Genomic DNA, 12,845 nt, shown 5'->3' on the forward strand with positions numbered 1-12,845 from the left:
ATATATACACTTTACCTATACATATATTTTACACATACACATATATATTTTATACATATATATATATGTGTGTGTGTGTGTGTGTGTGTGTATATATATTTATTTTATTTTATTTTTTACACAGGATCTTGCTAAATTGCCCAGGAAGGTCTTGCTCTTGAACTTGTGGTCCTCCTGCCTTAGCCTCCTGAGTAGCTGCGATTAGAGGCATGCACCACTATAGAACAGCTTCCTTTCTCTTCCTCCTTTCACTGGTAGTAGAGTAGTTGTGTGAAAGTTGCATTAACCATTGAGGTTTGAAACATGTCTAGGCATGTCTGGTGAACGGTTGGGATGGGCCTTCCGGGAGCATACTTACACAATACTGGGAACCTTCGAAAACTGAAGGTAGAAAATTGCAAAAATGAGAATAAAGCCTCAGCTGTCATAGGAGAGGCTGAATTTGTACACGTGGTACAGGAGCAGTATATGGTCAAATCGCCAAAAAACATATGAGATCTATTTTTTTGTTGTTGTTGTTGTTTTGAGACAGGGTCTCACTTTGTAGTGCAAGCTGGCCTCAAGATTGTTGTGATCCTCCTGCCTCAGCTGGCATTATAGGCATACACCACCACTCTTGGCTGAGATATATTGCATAGATTGTGTCTGCAAGTCCTTTAATAGTATATAACTGATAAGAATTTGTTATTACTTGCATGATAACGCTCACCACATGCTGTCTTTATAGAAACATGTTTGCAGACAGAAAAATGCACACATACCAGGGGTCTGCATAAGAAAACATAGCCCTTTACTGGCCCCATCTGTTTATAAATATTATCAGCAAATGTTATTATGACTCATTACATCCTAGTTTTACACTATTATTGGATTTTAATGGGGTCAGTTCGAAAATAGGACTTAATTATCCAAAACAGGAAAAGAGGAATAAAATTCATATAAATACGCATAGAATGGGGCATTATGGTTTTTGCTTTCACACAGAAATGAAATCTTGAAGTGATTTGTTATTGTAGAACTAATTTCTTGCTGGGAACTATTTTTGCTTATTTCACCATTAGATTTTTACTACATTGTTAATATTATCTCTCTCCATCCTTCCTATATAAGTAAATAAGTACCTTATTTCCTCTTGCCAGGCAAGCAGAGATTCCAAGTAAGTGATGAAGAAATCCTTTTCCTCCTCGTTGATTCTTCTGACCCTTTTAATCTCTTCTACACCCCCAGCAGAGGTAAGCATTAACTTGCCTTGCCTCAGGTAACTGTGGAGACTTTGAGATCACAATTATGAAATCATCATGTCACACACCTACTCAAAGTTCTCTGCTGCATGCTTGCAATTCTTTGCTCATTGTACAAAAGAGCCTGGAATTTATCTGCCGAATTTATCGTGGTAAGAGTACCTAGTTACTACTATATTTATATTTCATTGGATACATTTTAAAATTTTACTTTTAAATGTTAATGTTTACATCACAAGGAAATTGCTTCCTTTGCTACTACTTACATAAGTACTTTATTTTATTATTATGTTTTCTGGTATGGGGGATGGAACTCAGGACCTTGAGCTTGCGAGGCAGGTGTGGGTCCGCTGAGCTACATCTCCAGCCCTTACACAGTAAGTTTAACTCCAACTCTAAAATATACAAGGAGGAATTTTTCTTCTAGAGTGTGGGGTAAGCTACAAAAAATTTTAAAGAGATCTACTGTAGCAAAATTTTCATACATGTACATAAAAAAACGTGCTGAATAAGAATGTTCATGTATATAGTATTTGAAACAGCAAAAAAATTATAAAGAATGCACATGTCCATCAATTTGTATAATAAAATGTGATATTTTCATATAACAGAATGTTATAAGAATAAGTTAGATCAATTTATCACCTTGAAAATATCTCAAGCTTTAGCAGATGCTAATTAAACCTGGTCCTCAGAATTAAAGCAGGCTCAGCCTTCTCTTGTTTCCTATCCTCACAGCAGAGAAACCAGACCAGGAAATAGAAAGTCTTAAGGCTGTGTGACATCACCTAACCCTTACTCCTGAAGCAGACCACTGAGTAGGTGTGTAACACAGCTGTGTGCTGTGTTCTGTGTTGAGTGCACAGTCCAAATGGCAAGTGAAAGTAGCTACATTTATTGAAGATTACAGGAAGCTGTGCTCAGGGCAAGTCCATACTGACAAAAATATGGCACAATCAGAGAATTTGTTACAGGCTGACAGAGTATCAAAAACCACTGTGCGCAGAACACAGTGCACAACACACAGCACAGTGCCAGATAAATTGGGCATTTGGGATTAAAAGGATGTGCACCTTGGCCCGGTTGCCTTCTCCTAAATCTCTATGTATGATTGACAGGAGTGATTGACAGGGTGCTATGTCATCTCAGGGGCTCTCAATACACATGCTTGTGCCAGAATTCACTTTGATCTTAATTACATTTATAAGATGTAGTTCATATTCATGATCTCTTAATAAAGTTTGGGTAGGGTGCAGGTGACTGAATGTCAGGAGATCAAATGGCATGTGCTCTTAGGGTGGCAAAGATCTCCTTGATTTTTGTACATTATTTTCCACCTCTCTTAGGACATCAAGAGGAGGAAAGGCCCTAAAGCAGTGGTGACAAACCTATGTATGTAGAGACCTCCCTGTCGGCAACAAGCCAAACATCAAGTACGGGTAACAGTTTTATTCTAAACTGCAACCTCAGTATTCAGTTTTGATTGCAGGGTTTGCACTTTGTGATAAGTAAGTGGGTTTTGGGCAGCAGTTTGGGCACTTGGTCTCTAACAGGTATACTATCATTGCCCTAGGGTGCTGTTTAAATTTAAATGGGTGGAAGGGAGTGATTTCCTTAGTTCCACTGATTTACCTAGTATCATTGTCTATTAAAACAACAATATAAACATACTCTTTTATTATAGTGTGAAATTTTATACCAGTCTTTTTTCTCTTTGGACTTTAATTGTGCTACAGATTTTCATTTGAATGTAATATAGATTATGTGTGAATATCTTTTATTGATGATATCTATCATATTTTCTCTGCAATAAATTTTATATAAAAATGTGAATTAAATTGTTAATTTTCTTAACCACAATGTTCATAAGCATTACAAATGTTTGTGAATTGAATTATTATTATTTTTAGTTCATAAGTGATCAATGATATATTTTTAAATATTTATAATTATTAAACCGGCATCAGTGGGGCTTTTTAAATTGACATATCATATAAATGAATTTTACATTTTTCTAAGAGACAGGTTTGGTATCAGATCATTCATCCCTAGCTTTTGCTTTTGATATTATTCACATAAATAAGTAGATGATGATTAGAATTGTTTTAGCTATATCATTCATTTATTTTAAAAGGTCCAATTACATGCAACATATCACTTACTGGTGTTATTTTTAATGATTTAGCAGTGGACCATTTGAATAGGTTTTTCTTCAGTCTGACAAAATAGTGTTAAACACTCTAATTTTCAAAAGAGTTAGTCAGCAAAATAACTTAATTTCTCAATACCAGTATCATTAATCTAGGGTATCTGTTTAGATCCTTCCAGGGCAGTAAAATATCTCTGGCTATCCATGGGGATTGACTCCAGGACCCCCTTCTACCAAAATTCACAGGTAGTCAAGACTCTTACATAAAATTGTGTTGTTTTTACACATAACCCTGTGCACATTTTGGTGATCTGCCTGCCTCAGCCTCCCAAAAGCTAGGAATGTAGGTGTGCACCCCCATACCTAGCTTGTTACCAACTTTAACGACATCTTTATTCTTACCAAGTGTTTTAAGTTAGCTTATTGTTAAACTATATGAAAATAAGCATTTGAGATGATGTCTTGAATGTTTATCTATAAGCTGACAAGAAGAACTTTAGGATAATGTATTTTTAAAAATTAACACATAGAAACATAATAGTAATTTAAATCACATGTAACCTTTATGTCATTAAATTTTAAAGCCTTTATTTTTATGTAAACCTCAAGCTTCTCAGTCTTTATCTGGTAATGTTTTAAATAAGTTTGGCTACCTGAAAACTTATATGAATAGTCTTTTATGGAAATCTCAAAAAGAACAAAAAAAATGTTGAGCTTAAAAAACTTTTTAATAATGCAGCTGTAGGCACTTTAACCAAATAGTAACACACATTGAACAATGCACAAACATATAAACACAAAAACAATTATTTTAAATAGAAATGCACTCTCAGTTGGCCAAATTGAATCACAACACCCTTTTACAGTTTTTAGGTTAGTAATTGTAAATAGACTAGTTCCAACTTTTTTTTATAGATCATTAAGTAGCAGAAGTCTCTTGTAATAAGAATCAGAAGAAAAATAACATTTTACACCTGTGATAGCAAAGGCTGTTTCTAAGACGGACCCTAGGCTGATGATTTATCTGATTGGAATAGTACAAGCTTTTGTTGTTTTGATAGCCATGGTTGTTTGATAGCCACAGCTGATAGCCAAAACTGCTGTTTTGATAGCCACATGTAATTAACTGTTCCCTCTAAAGAGAGACTGTTAAATGTAATTTCATGTTTTTTATTCTCAGCAGGTTTTGGTGTAAAAAGAGAGTAGGTGATTCATGCTCTTTGGAGCTAAGTATGCATTGCGAACAGTGTGACAGGAAAGTCTACCAAGGCTCCGATCTACCTTGCTGCAGATCACAGTTTATTCCATTTTAAAAAGAAACAAGGAAAAAGAAGGCTGCTCTTACCATGGGTCTGTCCTCTCTTCCTCTTAGTCTTGTGACAGACATCTGGACCCTATTTAGCTAAAGGTTTTTGACATTTGCTGGCCTGGCAAGATGTTTTGGAGAGAAATCATGGCAAGCGAGAGTCAGTCCTCTGGGGACGGGCCTGGGGGTATCCTTTAATAAATGTTTCCATGTAAAGCTGTTCAGAAACTCATAAGCGTTCCTAGGAATGTATTTTGCTTTATCAAAGAACTTATTTATGTTGTAAAAACCAGTCTTTCTGTCTTATAGTGAAGCACTTTTGAGGGGAGGGGAAAGTAAAAGGAGTTAATTTTAGTTTTGTCTAAGGGCTGAAAGGCCAATAAATTTGGAGTATAGCTTTTATAGTTTTTGAGAGTTTGAGAATTAAATCTAGACCAGTTTTTAAGAATATGACCCAGCACCTGAGATGAATAGAACCTTCTCAGGTGAAGAAATAGAAATGACAAATAAATATATGAAAAATTTTTCAATATCACTGGCTATTCAAAAAATGCAAATTAAAACAACACTGAGATTTTATCTCACTTCAGAAAGAATGGCTGCTATTAAGAAATCAACCAAGGGCCAGGGATTTAGCTCAGTGCAACCTGCCTCGCAAGCACAAGGACCCAAGTTCAATCTCCAGTACCTGGTACCCGCTGCCCAAAATATCAACCAATAACATGCTGAGGGAGGAAAATGAACCCTTCATCCCTGTCAATGGAAGTGTAGATTGATACAAACACTGTGGAAATCAGTGTGGAGATTTCTCAAAAAACTAAAACTAGAGGTTCCATTTGACCCAGGCACTCCCCTTCTTGGTATCTTCCCGAAAGAATTAAAAGCATCATACCACAGTGATATATGCTCACCTATGTTCACAGCAGCACAGTTTGCAATAGCTAAATATTGGGAACAACCCAAATGCCCATCAACTGACAAATGCATAAAAAAGATGTGATTTTTTTAATACAGTAGAGTACTACTCTGCCATAAAAAAGTTGAGCTTCAAACATGTATCGCTAAATGGATGGACCTTGAAACCATACTCATAAGTGAAATAAATTGGACACACATGTTTAAAGGCTGCATTGTTTCTTTGGTGTGAGAAACCAAAAGTGGACTAAAGATTAAAATGTATAATAGATATTGGGAATTGGGAAATGGAAAGAAATTGTTCAAATAGGAAGGGGAACAAGGGAAGAGGGAGGGAGAAAGGAAGGAAGGGACAAGAAAAAAGAAAATCAAAGGTAAAAAGGAAACAAAGCTTTCGTACATAGGGAGGGGACTGGGCTTGAGAGAAGGGGTGAAGGAAATAAGAGCCATGGGATGTACCATGTACAGGTGCAAATTCCCTACAATGAGTGTTATCATTATATATGCCTAAAATGTACCAATAAATGTTCATATATATATATGAAAAAAGAATATGGCTCAGAGTTGTGAAGGTCAGCTTTACTCTGGAAAGGTCTCAGGAAGGGCAAAACTCACCATTTTAGAAAGTTGGTCCTGAAATCCAGCAGCCTCAGAGAAGAGAATCGCTTTGAACAAAACACTATTGTGGTAAATTGCATTATGTCTTAGGGGCAGGGAAGTGCAGTGGGAAGGATAGAAGAGTGACTCTATGCACAGTACAAGAACTAAATCCTAACCATCTCAGTGGCAGAAAGACAATCAAAAGCTTTCCCAGGTTGAGTCTCTAGTCCTTAGCAAAGACAACAGACAGCTACAGGGCTGGGGATGTAGCTCAGTGGTGCCTCACCTGGCTCACATGTGCAAGGTCCTGAATTCAAACCTTGGTACAAACAAAACAAAACAAAACAAAATAAATCAAAACAAAAAACCTACAATGGACTCCAACCGCATTGCTAAGGAGAAAATTAAACCAATAATCAAAGAACTTGAACAACTGCTTTTTAACTTTTTGAGAGAGGGCGAGAGATAGAGAAAGACAAAGAAAATCAAAGGACAGATTGGAGATGCTATTTTAAACTTTATTGTTTTAGGCTCATTAATATGCATGTTTTTGGAATTAGCTCTCTCTAGTGTCACCCAGAGAGTTGCTCTTTTCACAATGTCTCAGAAAGAGCATTTCTCTTGCTGGTTTTGAAAGAAACTCCTGTCCAGGAAACAGGGTGACCAAAACCATCAAGTGTGACTTCCTGGATGAGCATGAATTCTGATTCCCCTCTAACCCAGGGATGGATGGGGGTTATGTAGTCTATAAAGGAATGTCTGTCTTTGTTGCCCTTTTAGGTGAGTACTCGTTTTCTAGGGATTCTGGAGCTTTCAATTGGAAAAGAAAAAATTAAACTTTTTTAGGATTGCAGAAAAAGCACGTTACCATTTCCTTTTCTTTCTTTCTTTCCTCCCTTCCTTCCTTCCTTCCTTCCTTCCTTCCTTCCTTCCTTCCTTCCTTCCTTTCTGTTTTTTTGTGGTACTGGGGCTTGAACTCAGTACCTTGTTCTGGCGAGACAGGTGTGGTGCCACCTTCTCCACTGCCTACCATTTCCTGATGTATTAATTAAAACTATCTCTGACAGAGGTGAACTTCCAACATGTGTCTGGTGGTCTCTGGCTGAATCCTTAGACACACTCATACAACCTGTTAGCCAAAAACCATTTTAAAAGCTGTCTGTAATAGACACATCTCATAACAACCAAACAAGTTAAGAATACAAAGCCCTGTTCACAAAAATAAAAATATTCCATCATTGAAATCCGTATCACAATCTTCCATGATCTCAACTTTTAACATGGTGCAATCAACAAATGGCATAAACAACCAGCAAACTCAGACAACAGTTTTTGATTATCTAAACAAGTCATAATCTAAAATCCAGTGAAAATATTTAGGGGTGTCATTAAACAACAGCAAATTCTTACTTCCTTCCAATTATCTTGCTGGAGGCCCCAAAATGATAGGGAAGAAATATTAACTCCCAACCTGCTAGATGTTAGATGTGCCAAGTTTGTGTCTTCTGAAATTAAAGAATGAATTAAGGTTACACAGAGGTTAAAAGTGGAAAAGTTTTTTGAGACATAGGTCTTGTGAGACAGGAGGGGGTCCCCAAAGTGGGTTGTCACCGAGGCCCTTTGTTAAGGGTAATGTATACAGCAAAGTCACAATGTGGGTGCACGTGGGTCAAATATAATCAACCTGTAGGATTTCAAGTATAGCTACTCAGCTAATACTGATCTCAGTCACGTAGGAAGGGTACATAGAAGAAACAAAAGCATTTTGGGGGTGGCACAGAGCCGGATGCTCGGGTCATCCTCCAGGGTGACTGACGTCTAGCTGGACTTCTTGGACCAGGTGGTGCTAATTATAGTATAATTTTAAGTTACTTCTTATCCCTTATAGAGGCATATAGGCCTGGCCGTTCCATCTTTATCTTGAAGTTTGCTCTTCTTTAGATATGCCTCTAGGCACAATTTTGGTGTTATTTTTCACTGACTTTTTTGAGAGCCCTGTCTCTCTCTGATGGTATATTAATTTCTGTTTAACTTACCTGCCTATAATAAACCCAGGACTTGGACATGCTAGGCAAGTGAGCACTTCTCTAGACCTACTAGAGAAATCTAAGTAACTGATGACAGAAGAGTAACCCACTAGAGTTTTTGTGAGAAACTTAACTCCTTTACATAATCTGGTTGTGACAACCTCTGAAAGTATTTTTATTCATGAGTCCCACATTTCTTTCTGTAAAGGCGTGGTCTACTTCAAGACAGTACAAAGGCTGTACTATAATTCATTTAAATTTCGTGTCCTGAATCACCAATGTTTTGAAGGTCTTCTTTGCTCTCTGTTAACTGTGAAACAAATAAACATGTAGCGGCGAAGGTTATTAGAAACATTTTATACAGTTTGGGAGAGCCAGGAGTTAAGATTGTTTGATATAGCTTCTATAACAATCCCAAGCCAAGAAAGCTACCAAGGTAGTTCACTCTAAGGGCAAAAATGTTCTCTTTGGCAAATTTCTGGATGTAACTGAAAAGGACAGTGCAGTTAAAAAATAGCATAGTAGCCATTCTCAGGCAGGACATAATTTAATTCTACTTTGAAGACAGAAAATTTAACTGCCAAATTCAAATCATAAGGAAAAGGGTGCCAGTCAGTGGGATAAGTGCTCAAGATTGTAAAATTAACAGGTTTTGAAATACAGAAAATCCTGTATTACAATTAGCAAGTCTACAAGAACGCATGCATAATAAGCCACAACTTGAGGCCTCCCTCCTAATTGCTTCACTGAGTGACAAAGGAAGAGTAGTCACTGAGTCAGTGGCCTGGAGCTATACTCTTGGGTTTAGCCAAGGCAAAAGTAATGTGGCCAGAACTAAATTTCAGGTAAACTTCAACAGCAGAGACAGGTAAATGAGGGGTTTGTTTCCTTTGAAAATACACTGTTTCTATCCATAAACTTTCAGTTTCCTGACTTCATTAAATTTATAATAAGGATTTGAAAAACAGTATTTCCAAATTTATTTTTAAATGCCATAATTTTGTTTGTAGACTTCCTTTTCCTTTGGGGATCCTGCTGCACAAACCTAAATGCAACGTGTTTAGTAAAATTAAGTAGCCAAAATCCACAAAACACCCGTTCTACTGTGTTTAGAAAAGATAAAATTTCCCCGCTAAGCTAAGTATGACATTATACTTACCCACAGAACTCTTTCTGAAATTCCTACAAGTCAGACAAACCTAAATCACAATTGGAGTACTGCACTATCTAAACTTATTCTTCTAATCCCAAGATGAAACTGTTTTAATAAGAACCTATAACTAAGCAAAGTTTAAAACTGATACTTTTGTTTTAGTGTAACCCTGGAATTTAACAGAGGTCTCTAAATAGGTAACAAAGTCAGGTTCAAAAAATTAAATAGATACTACACTCATGTGATTTAAAAATCAAATAGCACAAAACAGCAGCATGATATTTGATATGAACTGTGGAGTTATAGAACTTGGCATTCCTGTACATATCATCTTCCTACCTGGTCTCCCAGTCATATAATTTTTTTGTATATTAGTAAGGAGATCTTGAAATATACTGTGTGGAAGAGAAAAATGGGGCCATGAAGCAAAAGAACGCCAATAGAGTGCAGGAGAACAGAGTGGAAAGACAGATGAAAGAGGAAAAAGACCAAAACTGTACCAAAGGATCAACAATTTTCTCCCAGCCCTCTCTTGCAATTGTCCTCTGTGAGAGTGTGTGTGTGTGTGTGTGTGTGTGTGTGTGTGTGCATTATGAATAGAAGAGGAAAAAATGGGAAGAGCAAAAATAATAAAAACTCATTTAGATGGGAAAGGGGAATGAGGAGACATTGGGAAATTTTAAAAAATTTATTTGGTTTGTTTTTTGAGACAAGGTCTCACTATGCAGTTTAGGCTGACCTTGAACTCACTATGCAGCTGAGGCTAGCCTTGAACTTGCAGTTATCCTCCTGCCTTAGCCTCCCCAGTCCTGGGATTACAGGTGTGCACCTCCATGCCTAGCCCACTGGGAATTTTTAATCACATGCAAGTATGACTTGGATAAATTTCTTTGTTGTTTTCCCTTCTCATGTTATTTGTATCTGGATACAACCAGTGTACAGTATTCTAGTATTTTGAAATTTAGATTATAGGAATAAATAGGTATAAATATTCGCAGAAGAAAAGAAAATAGAGATGGAGGCCCCTCTCCCCTCATTCTGTAGACTGTTTCTCCAACACAATGGGGCCTGGTGAATTCAAAATTAAACTTTCTATGCTGATCTACATGACTGTAAATGTATCTGTTGATTAGTTTTCAGCCATGACTAAGGGCTGCCTTTATCTCTGTAGGGCAGCATTTTTATTGACTCAAACTGTTCAGCAGGTGGCAGTGTTCCCCTTATTCCTCATGAATTTTGATGTTCTCTTCCTCTCCAAAGGGAGTGGAGTCTCAGAGTCCTTTTCTTTTTCAGTCACAATATGATTGCTTCCTTTACATCCTTGCTTGGAAGATATTCTACCAATGGTCTTAGGAACTGAAGGGAGAAACAAACTTACAACATGAGGCAACTTGTATTTTGAATCTTAATGTCCTAGTCATGAGCTGATTTCAGAACACATAAGGGCAGAGTAAGCATTAGTAATCATATTTTTCACTCTCCTCATCTTTCCCTATTCCAAACCCTATTTATCATTTCTACTCAGGCACCCTCCTTACTCCCTCTGTTCACTTCTACGCAATGCTTGAAAATTCCATTAAAAGCCATCTCTAGTTAAAATTTTCTCTATTTGTTTAGGTTTCTATAAAGGCCAGGTTTTCTTCCATCTTTATTTACTGATAGTGTATCAGGAAATTTACCAAACTCCAGTCAAAGATCTTTCTCTGAGTTTTATATTATTTGGGCATCTAAACTGTTGGGTCTTATTATCTTAATTTGTAAAGTGGGACTGCTTAACCAGGCAGTTTTTGAGATTTCTTCTAGCTCTCATACTCTTGAGACATAAAGCAGTCTTCCATTGCCTTGAATGGAAAAAGGTGGTGTCATTGTAGAAACATGATTATTTCTGGAGAAAAAAAATATTTATTTGTTGTTGGGGATTGAATCCAGGGCCAACACATGCTATGCAAGCGCTCTACCACTGAGCTACATTCCCAGCCCTTTTGAAATCTTTTTTTTTGAAATGTGATCTCAGTTGCCTGGGTTGGCTTTGAACTTATGATTCTCCTGCCTCAGGTATGTGCCACCATTTTGTTTTCTTTGAACAACAAAAGTTACTAAGCAGTAAAAAGTGTAAAAATAAATATAATTGAGATCATTGATATAAGGATGATAAATTACACAGACTAAGACACAACCTGTGTACGTCATAACATCTCTACTCTGTAGTATTTATGGAAGACATCCATGGATATTTCTGTGGAGCAGCAGACACTGAACTGACCTTTAGGCTTACATGCTGGAAATTTGTGTGCTCATTTATTTAAAAATGAAAATAGATTTGAGTTTCCTCTCTGGTTATTTGATATTCTTTTGATAATAAACATTTATTTTTAGCCTTAGTTCAAATGGATGAAATAAATTTCTGCCTTATGAAAATGATAAATTATCACTGTAAAGAACCATACAGAAAGCAACAAATGAAAAAGAAAAATTATTTTCTTTTGAAGGACTCTTTCCCATCCTTCCCTCAAATGTAACCAATGTTATCTTGTCTGTTTATCCTTCCAGACGTTTTTCATGTGTTTATGCAACCATATTGTGCACTTTGGTTTTATTTCAATGAATATTTTTGAAAATATTTTAATTCTGGAGTAGAATTATGCATGTAAAATAAATGAATGAGCAAATAAAGAACTTGAAAGATTAAGGAGCAATAGTGATTCCAGGCAGAATTGACCTAAGGACCATAAAAAATTGTGGTCCTGGGAGTCATCTATAGGGAGAGGGCTGAGCACTGTGACATATTATTGTCAACATCAACTCCTGCATCCTTCTACATTCATGTCACTGTCTCACCAAAAGATGAAATCTATTTTCCCTTCTTTGAATGTTGGCCCTCGTACTGCTGTGGACAATACACTGAGGCAAAAATGGTGCTATTGGGCTTCTGCCTGGGAACTTTAGTTTTTGACATCTTGGAAGATAATTACCATGTAAAGATGTCTGACTACCCTGTGCAAGTAATCTATACTCCCTAAAGGGAAGAAGACTACAGAGAGAAGTCGGTCCAATTAGCTCCCATCATAGTCACTTCAACTGTGACACTAGAAATGTGACTGTAGTCATCGTTCTCCAGCCCAAGTGAAACCAGCTCAGCTAACACTGTGTGATAGAGACAAGCTCTCACCACTTAGCCTATTTGTATTGCAGAACACTAAGCCAGTAAGTGCTTGTTGCCATTTTAAGCTATCATATTTTGGTGGTATGTTATGCAGTATTGATACTATACCTTGACAGAGATTGGAGTGACAAAGTTGGGTTCTGACATAATAAAACCTTTATGGCAAGCTGGGTGTAGTAGCACATACCTATAATCTAAGCTATTTGGGAGGTTGAAGCAGAAAAATGGCAAGTTTGAGGCCAGCCTGGGGAACTTAGTAAGACTCTGTCTCAAAAAAAAAAAAAAAAAAAA

General features: G+C 36.8%; 1 protein-coding gene across 1 annotated transcript in view; it reads right to left on the reverse strand.

Annotated features, from left to right (window-relative positions):
* The window catches only part of Atad1 (ATPase family AAA domain containing 1), a 93,577-nt gene extending 92,349 nt beyond the window's left edge, over positions 1-1,228 (reverse strand). Inside the window, exon 1 of the mRNA XM_010604987.2 lies at positions 1,122-1,228. The gene's annotated coding sequence lies outside the window, so the exon portion shown is untranslated. The remainder of the gene's footprint in view (positions 1-1,121) is intronic.
* Positions 1,229-12,845: the final 11,617 nt, after the last annotated feature.

The sequence above is a fragment of the Fukomys damarensis genome, unplaced genomic scaffold, assembly GCF_012274545.1.
Source record: "Fukomys damarensis isolate Sample0158 unplaced genomic scaffold, DMR_v1.0_HiC HiC_scaffold_20, whole genome shotgun sequence".
In the NCBI taxonomy this organism is placed as follows: Eukaryota; Metazoa; Chordata; class Mammalia; order Rodentia; family Bathyergidae; genus Fukomys; species Fukomys damarensis.